General features: G+C 39.8%; 1 protein-coding gene across 2 annotated transcripts in view; it reads right to left on the bottom strand.

Annotated features, from left to right (window-relative positions):
• lrfn5a (leucine rich repeat and fibronectin type III domain containing 5a) overlaps window positions 1–5,891 on the bottom strand; it is a 110,244-nt gene extending 104,353 nt beyond the window's left edge. For both annotated transcript variants that reach the window (XM_031746157.2, XM_039602958.1), the window contains exon 1: window positions 4,913–5,891. The gene's annotated coding sequence lies outside the window, so the exon portion shown is untranslated. The remainder of the gene's footprint in view (window positions 1–4,912) is intronic.
• Between the last annotated feature and the right edge of the window lie 10,320 nt (window positions 5,892–16,211).

Here is a 16,211-nt window from a genome sequence, read left to right on the forward strand (position 1 = left end):
TGCATAATCAGCACATATGGATGGCTTGAAGCTGTGAGTAAAGTGGCAAAACTTTACTTTTGTTCTGCAGCTCTTAAATAAATCATCGCCCTCATCACCCAAGTACATGAATGTGATTCACAGATTTACAATAACAGTAACTGGATTAATAAATGGATGGGTCGGAATCTGATTGTACTGTAATTGATGCCCTCCTATGGCTAAGTCTTGAGTTCCTCTGGAGCAAACAGATTTACCCAAAGAGCACCAACATTTATCAACACACAGCCTCAAGCAATTTTTAAGTTTACATTTAAAATCAAAAACAAATCAATTCTTCTTTAGCTGCCCCCTGGTCTTGGTGGAATGCTGGCCATTACATTACTTGCTTATAAATTAGCACATTTTAAGTAGATCACAACTTTGCATTGCCATGGGAGTGGAATCACATTTTTCCAGTGCTTCCCACTTAACAAATCTGGCCCATAGGTTAATGTGAATGTCTACTTAATCAGCCTGTACTTAATGCATATGTGTCACTCACAGTAGCGTATAGATTGACAGATACACACACAGACATGGTAACAGTGCTGTAGGCACTGAGCCAGAAATCTGTATTGTGTCACATTCAGTTATCTGTGCTGCACACAGCTCATTATCGCCCAACATGCCTCACATCTGTCATGTCACACAGTCTTCATACTCACACCATCATACACGCACAGCCAAACGTACACCCAAACACCCTCCCCACCAGCTTCCTAAAGCAGGATGCAGTGTCAGACACGTCACAGGTGATTGTGAAGCAGCAGGTGTGTGAAAAAAGGTAGCATGGGGAGGGGTGGGGTGGCTAATGTGGGTGTGAACATTATGTAACTTACGTAAGAAAGAAAGAGGCCATATGAGAAGAAAAATAGAACATATTTACTACAAACAAAGATGGTGTGTTGAAGCTGCACTTAAGAAGCTGATGAGCTAAATTTACAAATTTATACAAATCTATTCAACAATAATTACAGACTTTGTAATGGGTTTCAATCAGGATCTTAACTAGAGCTACCAATCAGCCAAAGACTAATCCTGCCTTACAGAGAAAGACTATTAATTAAGTAACTTAGTAGCTCAAATACACTATAGCTTTATTAGTGTGTGTTAGCAAAGCAATCAAATTGTTACTTAGTTTATACCTAACAGTGTTTTAGTGTTAGTATGTGAAATGGTATGTTAATTTAATTGGTAAATTCTATATAATTATTATTTATGGATTTGCTTTTGTTTATAAGAAAATGGAGCAGTGAATTTTGTAGTTAAGAGCTCAAATGCTAAATTTCTAAACTCAAACAGAAACCACTGAATTGGGTTAACATTCAGGAATTATGTATAATATTCTTCAAACAAATGAAAAGCCTGATTGATGCGTTGTAGGCAAATTTGTGGTTAATGCCAGAGTAAAAAAACAACAATATTTTGGTGAGATTTAAAAAAACAAAAAAACAAAAAACAAACATGGAAATATATGATATGGGAGGCATAGTTCCAACCCACCCTGCCTCTGGCTTCCTCCAGCTGCTGTGTTATTTGTATATCAGCTGTTATCCATAATAATTCACTTAATGGAAGCATATACACAAGAAATGAGGACCCAAATCAAATCGTGAGGCACATCATCGCTGACTGCAGATACATAGCTGAATACACCTAATTAAACTTGACACTTGACATGTTCTAATAAAATAAAGAGAACACTGACAGTCTCTGAGACAAATGCTTAATTATGGGGCATATTAAGGGGCAATAAGACAGACACACTTCAGCGATAAGGTACTATCAGTGAAGATTAATGCAAACAACAATCGCAATACATAAATGCCAGGTGAGACTCCAATACCAATCAAAAAGAATAGCTCTAATTGCATAATGAGAAACATCTCAACCATTTAGGAAACAGTGACTCTGACACAGTCATACTGGCTTTTTAAAAGCTACTTTAAGATCCAATAAAGTCTTGACTGAGGGTTTACTTACTTCTGTGGTTTATGACAGAAAAGTCATTTAATAGATTATTTTCCACGCAGTATTTTGACAACATACTGTAAGATAACAGGTTCTCAGCTGCTCGTTTTTTACTGGAAGAAACGAGCCCAGTGAATGTCACCGGTCACTTTGTCTGACAGCTCTGAGCTGTCACTCATGTGTGCCTCAGCTGATAGTTTGGTGAACAGCAGACAGAAGAATAGGGTTTGTTTTTGTTTGGTCCTCCAGACTCTGATGGCATTTTAAGGACATGTTGTTTCACTCGATAATGACCACACACTCATGCACACATAATTTCAGACGGCCGCAGAAGCATTCCAGATGTCACATCGTCAGGCCAGCTCCCTATAAGGCCTGCCTCTCCTCTGCTAATAGGAAATGTTCCCTAACATCTGTGGTCTCCATCCCTCTTTCTCTCACTATCTCTCCTGCTCTCTCTGTCTGTCTCTGAGCAGTAGAATAAATTGAATTAGAGCTCCACCACCCACTCTGCAGGATCCTGCAGCCCTCTGTCAGATAGCTAAACAGAGAGAGGAAAGAGAGAGGGAAAAAGTTGGAGACAGATAAACAGAGGGGGAAAAAAGATGGGCATAATAAAGAATAAATAACAGCCTTACCACCTCTTTATCCTGCTGTGCTTTGAGGTTGTGGTAATGCAAGCTAAAGAATAATGCTTCTGAATCACACCTACACCTGAGAGAAATTTCATAGACAGCAGCACACAAAAAAAGCATAAACCAAGTCTTACAAGCCCATCAGATGGTCATCAAATGCTATTAATTTTACACTGATGCAACCAAGGTGAATCAAATGTCAGCAACTATTCTGAAGTAGCTTTAATAAAAACTCTTTATTCCAAGTCTTTCAAAATGAAAACTCAGTTTGTAACACGCATGCAGTGTCATTCATCCCAAACCTAATGGTATGGTAAACCACTCCTTTTAGGCATAAAAAGGAGGCTAAACACAACTAAAATGGACTAAAAATCACCAGTTTCCCTCCTCGCTCATTCACCCACACTCTTTTTCTAGAGCAGGGGATGCATTTGCATAATGCCTCCATATCCACGGGCCATTAGCACCAGCACGAGTGGCTCGTGTGCATAAATTTATTGCCTTGATCAATCAATGCAAGCTACTGTACTAGTACAAACTGACGAAACTCCAGTCCAGCAAAATGCAGAACCGTGGGAAAGACAAAAGAAGAAACCCCAGAGACAGGGTAACGATGACATGGGAACAAATTTGGTTAGATTAGTAAAAATTTGTATTAAGGGCATAATTAATTAAAAGAAAATACACATAATTGGTCAATAATTTTCATTCTGCTTTAAATGAACCCCTTGAAAGGACATCTGTGAACAGGATTTTTCTTTGGAATGACAGCAACAAACTTAGCAATAGCATATCCCATTATAAACGTTATTTTATTATTAGAGCTAATTTCATTGCAGCCATTTTGTGTGTGTTTTTTCTGTGTTTCATACATTATAATGCAGGAATGAGTCTCAGCCAAGGGATGGAGCACAATGCCAGCTCAAAACTGCTTTCATTTCTTTATACAAATACTTCCTGTGGGCTGGAGGGATATTCAACCTTCCAGCTACACACTGTCAAAAATGATACGTAAAACAAACATTAAACTTAAATGATGGTTTTTGAAAACCCATATGAACTGCAGGCATGGATGATCATGTTTACATGGAGTGCCAGTGGACTACAGTCCAGAGCTGGGCCAATATGTGTAAGGCTTGCGGTTTTAGCAGTTTGCTTCTGTTGTGTAAGCATATCTACTATCACACTGTAGACTTTATATCTTTGTGGATGCCACAGTTCCAGCTCGAAGAGCACATTTGACATGGGCCCTGCACATAATCTGCTCTGATGCAGAGTCAAGATCAGCGCAATGGATTGAAAATGCAGGCAACTTTGAAATTAATCAATAAATGGATAAAATTTCAGGTTGTTTAGATATTGTACTTTTTATGTTGCCTCGGTTTTACACACGCACACAAAATATACTGTCCTATGCCATTCAGTGGTAGCGGCCTCTCCCCCTCTTTCGCTCTCTCACGCGTGCCCGCGCACGCACACACATACACAAAACATCCCTGTCATTATTTCAAACTGACAGACGGCGGATACTAAAGCTACATCGTTGTAGTGTTGTAGTTGCATTGTGTGCGGGTTTAATTGCTTTACGCACGCGCACAAACACTGATGCATGATTTTATTTTATTTTTTTTTCATAAAAGCACACACACACGCGCGGATATCAGGTAAAGGTGTGGCGCGTACTGCACAAAAAGGCGTGCTGAAGTGCAGATTTGTGTACCTGCGCGCTTTAATAACCGCTGCATGGACATTTAAGTGGGTTTCTGCTCGCTGGAGACGCACGTTGCGCGCACGCTCAAGTTGTTCATTCTTTCTGGTTGGGCTCGCGGGCTCCAGCGCCCGCGTACACACACGCACGCACGCACACACACACACACACACACACACACAGAGCTGCTCAAAATGTAGGCTTTACCTCCACAGACTCACACAGAGCCTTTGTAACTTACGCCAGGTTCAATTTTGACCTTACAATGTTCTCAGCGGTGGTTTTCTTTAATGCACTAGCCCCTTCTCTGTGCCCTCCAGCCACCTACCCAATGCTATCAAAACTACACCCCCTCTGCCTCCTTCCCGCAGCATATCAGCATCCAGACTAAATGTCAGCGCACGGGAGTCTAGAAATAACTCTTTTACCCCTCAACAGACGACCATTCCCCGGCTCCAGCAGACCCAGGCACAGAGAAGGAAGAGTTGGAGGCATAGGTAGATAGATAGAGAGGGCAAGAGAAAGCCGAGCCTTCATTTTGTGCGTTAAACAAGAAATAAAAGAGTTTAAACTTTACCTCTTTCAAGGATACGTTTTCTTCGTTCACCGGCTGTCAGCGCGCAATTATTTCTCCAAATCCCATTATTGCGACAATTATAGTTGTAATTCCACACAAATAGGCTCCAAATACGAAAATATACCCCATATACGTATATATCTTAGTAAATGTGCGTAATATCCTTTGGTTGTCTGTAAATTCCGTTTAGGTTTATAGTTCAATCCGGTCTTCCGGAGGGGTGCGTCCGTTTTGCATTCTCACAGCGCCCGACGACTACATCCTCCTCTTGTTCTCGCTCCTCTCTCTTTCACACTCTCCCCCGTCTTCTTCTCTCCCGGTTTCATCCCTCCATCCGCTTGGTAAGGGAAGAATCCCATCCGAGAGAAAACTGGAGTGATTCTCTTAGCCCTCCACCCGTCTCCTTCCTGTTCTCTATCTTCCTTCTTTTTGTCTTCTATTTCTCGCCTCTTCTTCCGCTCCTTCTCCTCCCTCTTTCACCTAGGGCAGGTGAAACAGGGAGAATTCCGCTGCAAGGCAGAAAATATCCCAGGTAGGAAAAAAAGGGGTGGAAAACTCAAATTAATCCAGAAAAATTCCGCGGGTTAGGGAGAGTTTGTTGGTTATTAAGCACTTAAAAATCCAAACCAGTACATTTCCTGGCTTGTCAGACAAGCTTTTAATATCGAATTTGGGATTTTCTTTTACACCCACTCCCTCCCGTTCCCTTTCTCGCTGTCCTCTCTCTCTTGCTCTCTCTCTCTTTCTGTCTCTGAGTGTCTCTTCCCGTCGCTCACCCTCTCTCAACTCTGTGGGTCTCCGCTGCAGTCAGGAGTTAAAGAGAAGAGGAAAATGTATAAAAGGGCAGAAAATGAAGCAGAATAAAAAGAGCAGTAACGTCCCGGCCAAGCTGTCGCCCGGTTACTCGCTCACTGAAAGCTTAACCTGCTTCGCGATCCTCTTCGCAGGTCGCTGCTCTGTTACCGTTAATCCCCGGAGCGTGTCGGGTCCGACAAGTGCCATGTTTCATGTGAGAGGAGAACACCGCTTCCTCATACACATTTCAAAATAAAAGCAGAGAGTGGCGCTTTTCAAGTACTTTAGAAAAAAAAACAAACAAACATATGGGTCTGGTTTTGAAGATAAGGACAGAATCTGAAAATGTGACTGGATATTGGAACATTTAGGAAATTGCACCACTGGTGCTACAGTGGTAGATGGCTGAATACCATTTGAGGAATCTATCCACCCATGCAAGGGTGCATATCATTCAAAATGCATTCCAAAATTTCCCAAATTCCTAAAAGTCTTCACTTTTGAATGGTAATAGAACTCCCCACCCCAGGCACCCCCCATGCCATGAATGTGAAGCTTAATTGACATCTGCTCTTGATAAAGTAGTCATATAAAAATGTCTGAGGCTGTCCATAGTCCTTAAGTGTCTGATTTTCATTGTCTGCCCATAGAAGAGCCCTTTGCTTCATGATGTTCCTATGTAAACACGAATTCTGCTACCAATCACTTAATGAATTTTTCCAAGGGTTTACACAAGAAACCAGGCTGTTGTGGAGGACTGCACCAACAAGCTTATAAAGACATAAATAGATACTGTCCCATTTTCACATGTTACCCTTGGGAAAATTAATTGCCCACCCTGCTTTAAGGGGACTGCAGACTATGCAATGCAGAGAACTGAGGGTTATCTTTAGCCAATGTGGGCCAATTAACAAACGCATTGAGTCAATTAAACTAAAATAATCTGTTTAATATGGTAAATTAACTTTAACCTGTATTTAAACAAAATGCTATCAATATCAATTTAAGAGAGAGCAAAAGAGAGCCAGGTAGGTGTGATGGTCATACTTGCCAACCTCAGAATTAGGGAGACATTCAAAAGGCCTGTTGGGGGGTGTGTATATATATATATATATATATATATGCAAAAAACTTGAATTTTACAATGTGAAATTGGACGGTCTAGCCTTCAGAATTACATCACGTGATCGCTAGGTGGAGTTAAACTCTGTTGTCTGCTCCTTGCTATCTAAAATATTACTGGACGCTGTTGTAAATTTTCGACCATCTCACACTTCTGTTTAATCAGTTTTCTGTTTGACTTTATTCAGCTCCTCCCGAGGGATTAATAAAGTGTTATTTAATCTCATCTAATGTAATAACTTTAATATCCGCCACACTGAAAAAAGCCACACAATAACATGTTTAAGTTATTTAAGTGACTTATATATCACGTTTAACCTGAGTAGCGAAAGACCGCGGTTTGAAAACGATGTGCCGGGAGTTTGCTGTTCTCCCGGCTCAGATATTTGAAGTTTACACACCTACATTCTCGCCTGAAAAGATGTTAAAAGTTTATTTTGCGACCCAGAAAGAGTAATACGAGCAATATTAAAACTAAGTAGCTGCAGTAGTAGTAGCCATTGTTGGAAACTGGAATTGGCTGGGCCAATCTGGGATATGGTTTCTCAAATTTGTTGTACGGGTGGAAAATCGGGAGAAATTCGGGAGAATGGTGACTCCGGGAGATTTTAGGGAGGGGCACTGAAATTCGGGATTCTCCCGGAAAAATCGGGAGGGTTGGCATGTATGGTGATGGTTAGTTTCTAACCATAATATTCAACAACCTTAACGCTGATGACCATAGTACCAGAATACGTTGTGTATGGAATTGTTGCGCTTTTATTTTGAAATAAAATGACCATACTTCCGGAATACCCACCGATAACCCTGTGGTAGTTTACAATGCTCAGAACAGGTGCGTGGAAGTTCTTATTTGAAACATTTTTATTCCATGTGTGCAGCGCACGAACCGCAAACATATTTTTTTCTCGTCTTTATCGAAATTATTTTTCTTGTCTATGCCTCCATCTCCCGTGTCAGTTAGTCTCGACGGTGGTCGTCATTCTGTTCTGGCTCATTTGGAAGTCCACAGTACTCTAAACATCAAATATGCATCACCTGTCATGTCATTCAACTCACTCTCTTCTTGTTCCTATGTCTCTATGTGACAGATGGTTATGGCTTAAAGAAAAGAAAGAAGTGAGTAATCAAGTGACCCCTCTCTGCGTTGATAAGCAGAACACTGTAAAATAATGACATGGAAGGGAGAGGTGAAGCTGCTGACAGAGATTAGAGAATTTATACAGTTTGAAGTGGATCTAGTCTGATTTTTATGTACCCACTTCACAGTCGACATGATGTTTTGAGACAAGTGGATATGTAGTCTGAGAACGTGATCCAGGCTGCAAGGCATCACATACCTTAAATATATTAAAACTGTTAAGGATAGGGATAAAATCAGGGGATATCAGATTCGGTGGTTCACAGGGGATCCGCTCAGATGTATGGGGTCTTATCAGCTCTCCATTCCACAAAAGCCAAAATTTAAGATATGGCTTTTCTGCAGGACACTGATAAGAAATGCTGGTGGTCCATGGAATCAGAGACTGGGTGGTCTATGGTTAGGATTGCTGGAGCAGAAAGGAAATTAAAAATAAAAAATAAGAAAAAATCAGAGAGCAGTTTTGTGTGTAGCTTTGCCATACAGTCAAGATGTCATTACTGACTAATGGATTCTCTCATTTTGTAATCATTAATGTTTAATTAATCAATGGGCTAGTCTTTCTAAATCATCAACAGGGTTGCTGGGTTAGGTGCCTTGAAGGCTAATTAGTTTTCATTTAACCTGGGATGTTCCATAATAATTTCTCTATTTAGTCTCTATTGGCCATGCTAAATTTGCATGGTGAATGAGCGATAACCCAACATGTTGTGCAAAAGTATATTTTTCTATTTGATTTACTTGTTGAAGAGTTGTAAAGCTGTTATGAGTGAACACTGCTGTAGTCTATTAAAAAATGCTGAATTGGAATGTCCTGTTGGATGGAAGTCATATCTGAGGGATTAAATAAGGTCATTTTTCTGTTATGACTCAAATAGCACTTAAGAACTGCTGATGTCAGCTACACTAACTACTAGCTACTTTACATCGCTCCACAATGTCAGCTTAATAGAGCTTAATGTTTACCGTTACATGTGTGACCTCAGTGCCACAGACTGACTGGCAGTGACAATAAATGGACAAAGTCTAACCTTCAGGCTACTGCTGCTGCCAATCAGTTTATTGATTAGCTCTTAACAGATGTTAAAATCAGTGCGACATTGTCAGCTGGCTGATGGGATTGCTCCCTGCTGAAATCGCAATCCATTTGTTAGCCAAGAGGCCACAAATGTGTGAAATCAACAATCGATTAACCATTTGAAACCTAATCAGACTCATCTACTATGGCATTTTTAAAAAATCACCATGAGTGATGGCATAGGTCCTGAAGTGTCACTTTGTTGTGGTTAGGTTAACTTTATGAGTACAATCAAATGAATGCCAACACCTTCAGATAAAATTCCCATTTCGTTTTGTATGACGATATTATATACACACATTTATGGCCCTGACAAACACATCATCGTGACTTTAGTAATCCTTTGGCTTTTCCTCTAGATGGTGGGGATGTTGTTATTTTCATTAATCAGCATGGGACATGGTTTATGAGTGAATTTGGATAAAGAAGGACAAATTTTGACAAATGTCCTGTCAAACTATAGACAGTTCTTCTTTTCTTTTTTTAATCTTCTGTCATTTTTATTTGAAACTAAAATCAGTCCTACCTGCAGTTTAATATATAATAAGGAAAGTGGCACAAGCAGTCACTGACCGATCCTCTTGACACTCTGAGCCAGAAAAGCAGAGACTTCCAGTGGTGCCGATCAGTGCATTGATTGTATGATCATCCGGGGACCATGTTGGAAACAGTGGTAAGACGGAAATAATTGGATGGCTAGATAAAAATCCGCTCACTGAGACTTGGATCAGTGATCACAGAGGTAGACATCCAGTAACCAATTGAAGATGAGGTCTGATGTGGTGTAAGGCTGTGTAAAGCAGCTGTAGTTCAGTGATATTTGTATTATTATTCTGTATCACCTTAGAACATTTGCTTTACAGAAATAGCCTTTTAGAACAGTCCAACCTGTTGCAGCTGTCAGAGCAGACTCTTCTGAGATAATCTTTTAAATTCTCTTCATTTACCAGAATATAACTGGGTCACACATATTTTCATACAACTGGCTGTAACTGAAGCTACAAAAATCCCCAGGACAAGTACTATTTGTGCCATCCTCGATCCACTGGAGCAAAACCTGGAGATGGGAGCACAAAAGCACTGTAAGTATCAACATAAGCTGCCAAAGCTTTAGCCTTCTGTCACTATGGATCAAGCTATTGATTAGCTGTTATGGCTTTTGCAGATGGCAGCAGGTAATACTGACTGCAGTCCATTTGCACACAGATGAGTGGTCAGGGGTGTAGGCCTACCTACTCACCAGTGACCCAATCCAGGATTTTTTTCTTTTAATTTTTTATATATTTACTTATTTGTTTAAAAAAAAATCAAAAACACTTAGAGCATGTATAAATGACCTCACTAGGTGCCCTGCTCCAGGCAGCAGGAAAAAGGACTTGTACTAATGTACACCAATGGACAAAACTAATCAAACTAAAACTTAAAAAAAAATTACAACATATATACCATACAACATGAATATTAAGCATTAAGTGTAAAAATTCTGTGAGAACATGGATCTGCACTGATTAAAAGGTCCAGCAGAGCACATACCTCTTTTTTCATTTTCTGAAATCTCCAACTTTTACAACTAGCTGGTCCCTGCAAGTGAATTCATAAAATTTATATAGTTAATTTATATATTACTATATATTATGTATATATATATATATATATCATGGAAGGACAGGCCCCTGCATGGTATGTACCACCGGCAGATAGAGGAGGTGGCTGATATCCAGAAATCCTACCAGTGGCTGGACAAAGCTGGACTGAAAGACAGCACAGAGGCACTAATCATGGCAGCACAAGAACAAGCTCTGAGTACAAGATCCATAGAGGCTGGGGTCTACCACACCAGGCAAGACCCCAGGTGCAGGCTGTGTAAAGATGCCCCAGAGACAATCCAGCACATAACAGCAGGGTGCAAGAGGCTAGCAGGCAAGGCATACATGGAACGCCATAACCAAGTGGCCGGCATAGTGTACAGGAACATCTGTGCCGAGTATAACCTGGAAGTCCCGAGGTCAAAATGGGAGATGCCCCCAAGGGTGGTGGAGAATGACCGAGCTAAGATCCTGTGGGACTTCCAGATGCAGACGGACAAAATGGTGGTGGCTAACCAACCGGACATAGTGGTGGTAGACAAACAGAAGAAGACGGCTGTAGTGATCGACGTAGCGGTTCGAATGACAGCAATATCAGGAAGAAGGAACACGAGAAGCTGGAGAAATACCAAGGGCTCAGAGAAGAGCTCAAGAGGATGTGGAGGGTGAAGGTAACGGTGGTCCCCGTGGTAATCGGAGCACTAGGTGCGGTGACTCCCAAGCTAGGCGAGTGGCTCCAGCAGATCCGGGAACAACATCGGAGATCTCTGTCCAGAAGAGCGCAGTCCTGGGAACAGCTAAGATACTGCGCATGAGGACCCTCAAGCTCCCAGGCCTCTGGTAGAGGACCCGAGCTTGAAGGATAAACCGCCCGCAGGGGCGTGCTGGTGTGTTTTTTTATATATATATATATATATATATATATATATATATATATATATATATATATATATATATACACACATACATACATATACACACATTTAATTTCTAGATGACAAATTACTGAATATACTTTATAGTAATTTATCTTAAGCTACTGTACTGTATATGTTACGTTTAGTAAAAAAACAAACAAAAAACAATAAATCACAAACCGCATGTCTTATTACACACGGGGAAACACATTTTGTAACTCAGCAGCTTTCAGCTTACTGCTGTTTATGGCTTTTTATAAGACAGAAAAGTTTGATCAGTTTAGTTGCTCTTGCAGGAAGTTATTTCCTTCCTGCACATAAAATACTTAAAAGCAGTGGTGGTGTGAGTTTTGTGAGTATGCTTTTCATCCATTGTAAATGACATTCTGTAGGCATACAATGTGCAACACCCAATAAAAGAAAATAGAACGTATTGGGAGAGTGGTATTTCATCCAGAAAGGATGATTACAGTAGCAGGAAATGGGAGCTGAGGATCACGAGGGGAGAAACTGGCAGATGAATCAAATGAAAGTGTAATGTTCCTGCTTCCTGCAGGTTTGGTATCATCTCTAAGCGCATCTTAAGCTATAGTGGTGCAGGGAAATGGTTCTTAAGCTTAGGAGGACTGATAACACGGATTTTTTGATCGTCTTAGCCCTAGGATGCTTTTGGAATCAGACCGCTGAAATTTTCAGTAATTTGAAAAGTTAAACAGTATTTTATCCCTATTATAATTATATAGGTGAATATAGGATTTCCTACTATAAAGCAAATATGATTAGATACTGTGTTTCTGATCGGTCTTGTAAAATTACTCATTACCAAGTTATAGCTATGATTGAATCTTGTTTTGTAAATGATAGAAGTGGCTGTGCAGCATACCCTTCACATAATACAGATGATCCAGTGAACATAAATCCCCTGCAGTATGGTGAATTTATGTGAAAATTTCAAGCTGGGTTGGTATCATGTAATTGGAACATTGTGTGCCAAATTTAGAAAGCGAACACAACCAAAAGCTGGATGTGTTCCTGTTAAACACCAAAGTTAATTGACACAATGAAGCCTGAATTATACAGGTGAGTGTGTCCACATATTCACTCTATTATACATATCAGGAATATAAGTTACAAGGATAGAATTTTAAACAAATGTTACATTTAAGGATTTATTTTGAAATTTCTCTGCAGGGTCCTGTTGACCACATTGCTTCATTCAGTTCAGAAGCCATGATGCTTTGATGGTAGTACATAACACTACTAGAAATAATGTAATTATTTGTGACATTATTAAATGTTCTGATAATTAACTGCAACTTGCAAGAACAAAAAAGAAATATACTTTGACGACTTCAGGCTGCATATTATTAATACGGAAAGCAGACTAATGAGTAATCCCCTGCCTGCCCTTTTTTTATTCTGTTGTGGAACTCGAATTAATGAGAGTTCACCCTCATTAAATTCAGTATAGCTGCTAAAACTGGAGGTAATTTAAGCATCTTGGACAATATGCCAGCGCAGACAGACAGCCCTGCTGTGCAAAGAAGGAGTTAGCCGTCAAAAAAAAGGCAGCAGAGCCATTTCAAGCTGTTAGATCAGAGCTTTTCAATACAGTGGATAGTGCAAGAGTCACAACAAGACTGCACTGATGCTCTTATTAAATGAACTAAACCAGTACTTGCCTGAATTTTATTACTTATAATGAGATCAAAAGTAAGTTGTTTTGATATTTACTACATTTTTAAACAAGTCAGAGAGCTTTGATCAAAGAGCTCAACTATTTCAGCACAATGCAGGGAATCAGTCAGCTGGTTCTACAGTCTTAAATGCCTCAGCATTAGTGAAACAGAGAACCAAACTCCACAAGTATCCACAAAACCTATTTTATACAGTTAACATTACTGTGTCCACAGTATCTGGTTTCTTATTGGTCTGTAGTTTCACTGACAGTATATTCCAATATACTATGTTATTGCCATTATTTGAAAGGGGATAAAAGAATAATTTAAAAATAAAAAAAGATGTTCTTGCTAAAAATACAGCTGTATGCTACTACTGCAGTTTAATTTGATTTAGAGTATGTGAGCACAGACCAACCTGCTTAAAAACATACATAGCCGCACAATATGGTGGAAGACAGGTTAATGGGAACTATAAAATACAATTAAATAAAACTATTACATGGTTTTAAGCCTGAAAAAAAATATTTTCCATGGGTAAGACACTAAGGCACTAAAGTAGGCTTTTTATACTGTTGAGTCATCTATAGTGCATGAAGCATCTACAGACAGTCTACAGTATGAGGTTCATTATCAGCCAAAGTTTTGACAGCTCTGACACAGTCAGCTTTGTTAGAAAATAATAAGGCTGAGAAACACTTTTTATCCATACTAAATTACACACACACACACACTTAAAGAAACAGACTCTTAGAGTTATCTTTGCACTACAGCAATAAAGCTAAATGCAAACATTACACCGCACAGTTTCTATACAAATATAATTTTCCCTTCTGTGTGTGTGTGTGTAGTTGCGTGTGTTTTTGTAATAATGAAATTGTAATTACTAAGCATTTTGGATCCTAGTGTTGAGCTACAGATTTTCAGTAATGTCACACTTTCTAGCCCCTTATAGCAAACGATGATACAACATTTTTAATTTGAAAAAACAAAAACCAGCTCAAATTATCAGCAGAATATGCTGGCCTGCAAAACCTCTTACACAATAGCTGCAAAAGAAGTGGCTGTAAAATGGGAAATAAAGTTTTTAAAAGATGGCAAACCCAGTGTTCTTTGTAAAAGCTCACTACATTTGTGATATTTCATAAAATACTCTTTTAAGGATCAAAGTCTCTTGACAAAAAGATAAGAGATGTTGAAAAGTTAAGGAGAACTGCATGAATGTGTTATTTTATCGAACAGTCCTGAACATTTTGTCCTAACATAACACCATGAAACACTGGAATGTGCTTCTGTGTGCGTGTGTCTGTGTGCATGCATGTGTGTATGCTGTCATGTACATGTTCTTTTCATGGTGAGATCTGCTCCATACACTCTACCTTGCAATGTTATCTATCCTAACTCAGATAAGGCTTCTAAAACTGTGTAGATGCGTGTTTGTGCGCATGTGTGTGAGAAAAGAGTGTGTGCGCTGGCAAACAGATAAGCCTTCCCTGCAAGCCTCTTATTCATGCTGTACCTAACAAGACAAGGCCACAATCACTCTGAAACCGTCTTTTACTTGTTTACACTTCACCATGACCAAAGGGAGCTGTGTGTCTGCATGTTTAGTGTGCCTTTGTCATTACATGCCATACATTACATATGCCAACAGTTGTGTTACTATCTGTGCTTACATGCATGCTCCTTTGGCATTTTTGAGCCTCTGCCGACATATTTGCCTTTTTGTATTGACTGTGTGTTTGCGTACGGGGCTATGTGTCTGTTCCTGCGTGTGCACCCTGACAGATAAGCCTCCCCTGCAAGCCTCTTATTCGTTCAGCACTGAACAACAACAAGGCTGGCATTACTAATAAACTCTATGCTCTGATATGACCAACAAATTTAGAGTTTCTCAAAGAGGCTCATACGGGCATGGCCGACACATTGTAAGCTCCAAAACATTGGCATTCCTAGAGAGACATAAGCATGAGAGAGACTAGGTAAAGGGAAGAAAATGTCAGAAAATTAGTCTGAGTCTTTACGCCCTCAAGAAAATAGTATTATTGTGGAAATCATTTCCTATACAGCATAAAGTAAAAACATGCCATTGATTGCCATTTCTGTCAGCGGGTGCACATGGACACAATAAAAGAATCCATGACTACTGTGTCCATTTCTGGGGTAATTACCTTGTAAAAGCACTTTAAACAGCAACTTCATGTTTCATTAAAAACTGACATAATAATGTTTCATGACACAACGAATGACACCAAAATGTTCATTTGCCAAAATGGGGTTGATAATTACAAGAGATAATCAGGAGCTGGTTCTTATTTAGAATAATTTCAAATTGTGTGATTCCTGAGAGTCATTCAGCTTTAATAATTGCTGACTAAATGCCTGGATGTGAAAGCACTACTAATTGTGGAAAGGGATTTTAAAAAGTGTTTTTGCATGTTTTCCTAAATCGCAGTGTTTTGAGCGCTCATGGCCACTGAAGTAACCAATTTGTATCAATCAAGCAGTAAAAACAGTATACAACAATTGCCCAGCCTATGTTTAAGTAAAGCTGGAGAATATCTCGGCTTGGGACTAAATTTTCAGGATGTTTCCTACATATTGCACAGTAACGTCATACAAGCAGGGCTACAAAGCTGTTTCACACCCAGCTTTTGGGAAGTCTGACCACAACGCCATCTTCCTGGTGCAGTCGACATCAACGAGTTTACGGAAGTAGCAGTAAGCTTCGTCAACATGCTAGCGGAGACCTTGTAGTACCATATCACCCTATTAGAGCACTTTGCTCTTGCACTGCAGGCTTACTTGTTGTTCCTAGAGTATTTAAAAGTAGAATGGGAGGCAGAGCCTTCAGTTTTCAGGCCCCTCTTCTGTGGAACCAGCTTCCAGCTTGGATTCGGGAGACAGACACTATCTCTACCTTTAAGATTAGGCTTAAAACTTTCCTTTTTGGTAAAGCATATAGTTAGGGCTGGACCAGG

This window comes from Oreochromis aureus, linkage group 19 (assembly GCF_013358895.1).
Source record: "Oreochromis aureus strain Israel breed Guangdong linkage group 19, ZZ_aureus, whole genome shotgun sequence".
Lineage (NCBI taxonomy): Eukaryota > Metazoa > Chordata > Actinopteri > Cichliformes > Cichlidae > Oreochromis > Oreochromis aureus.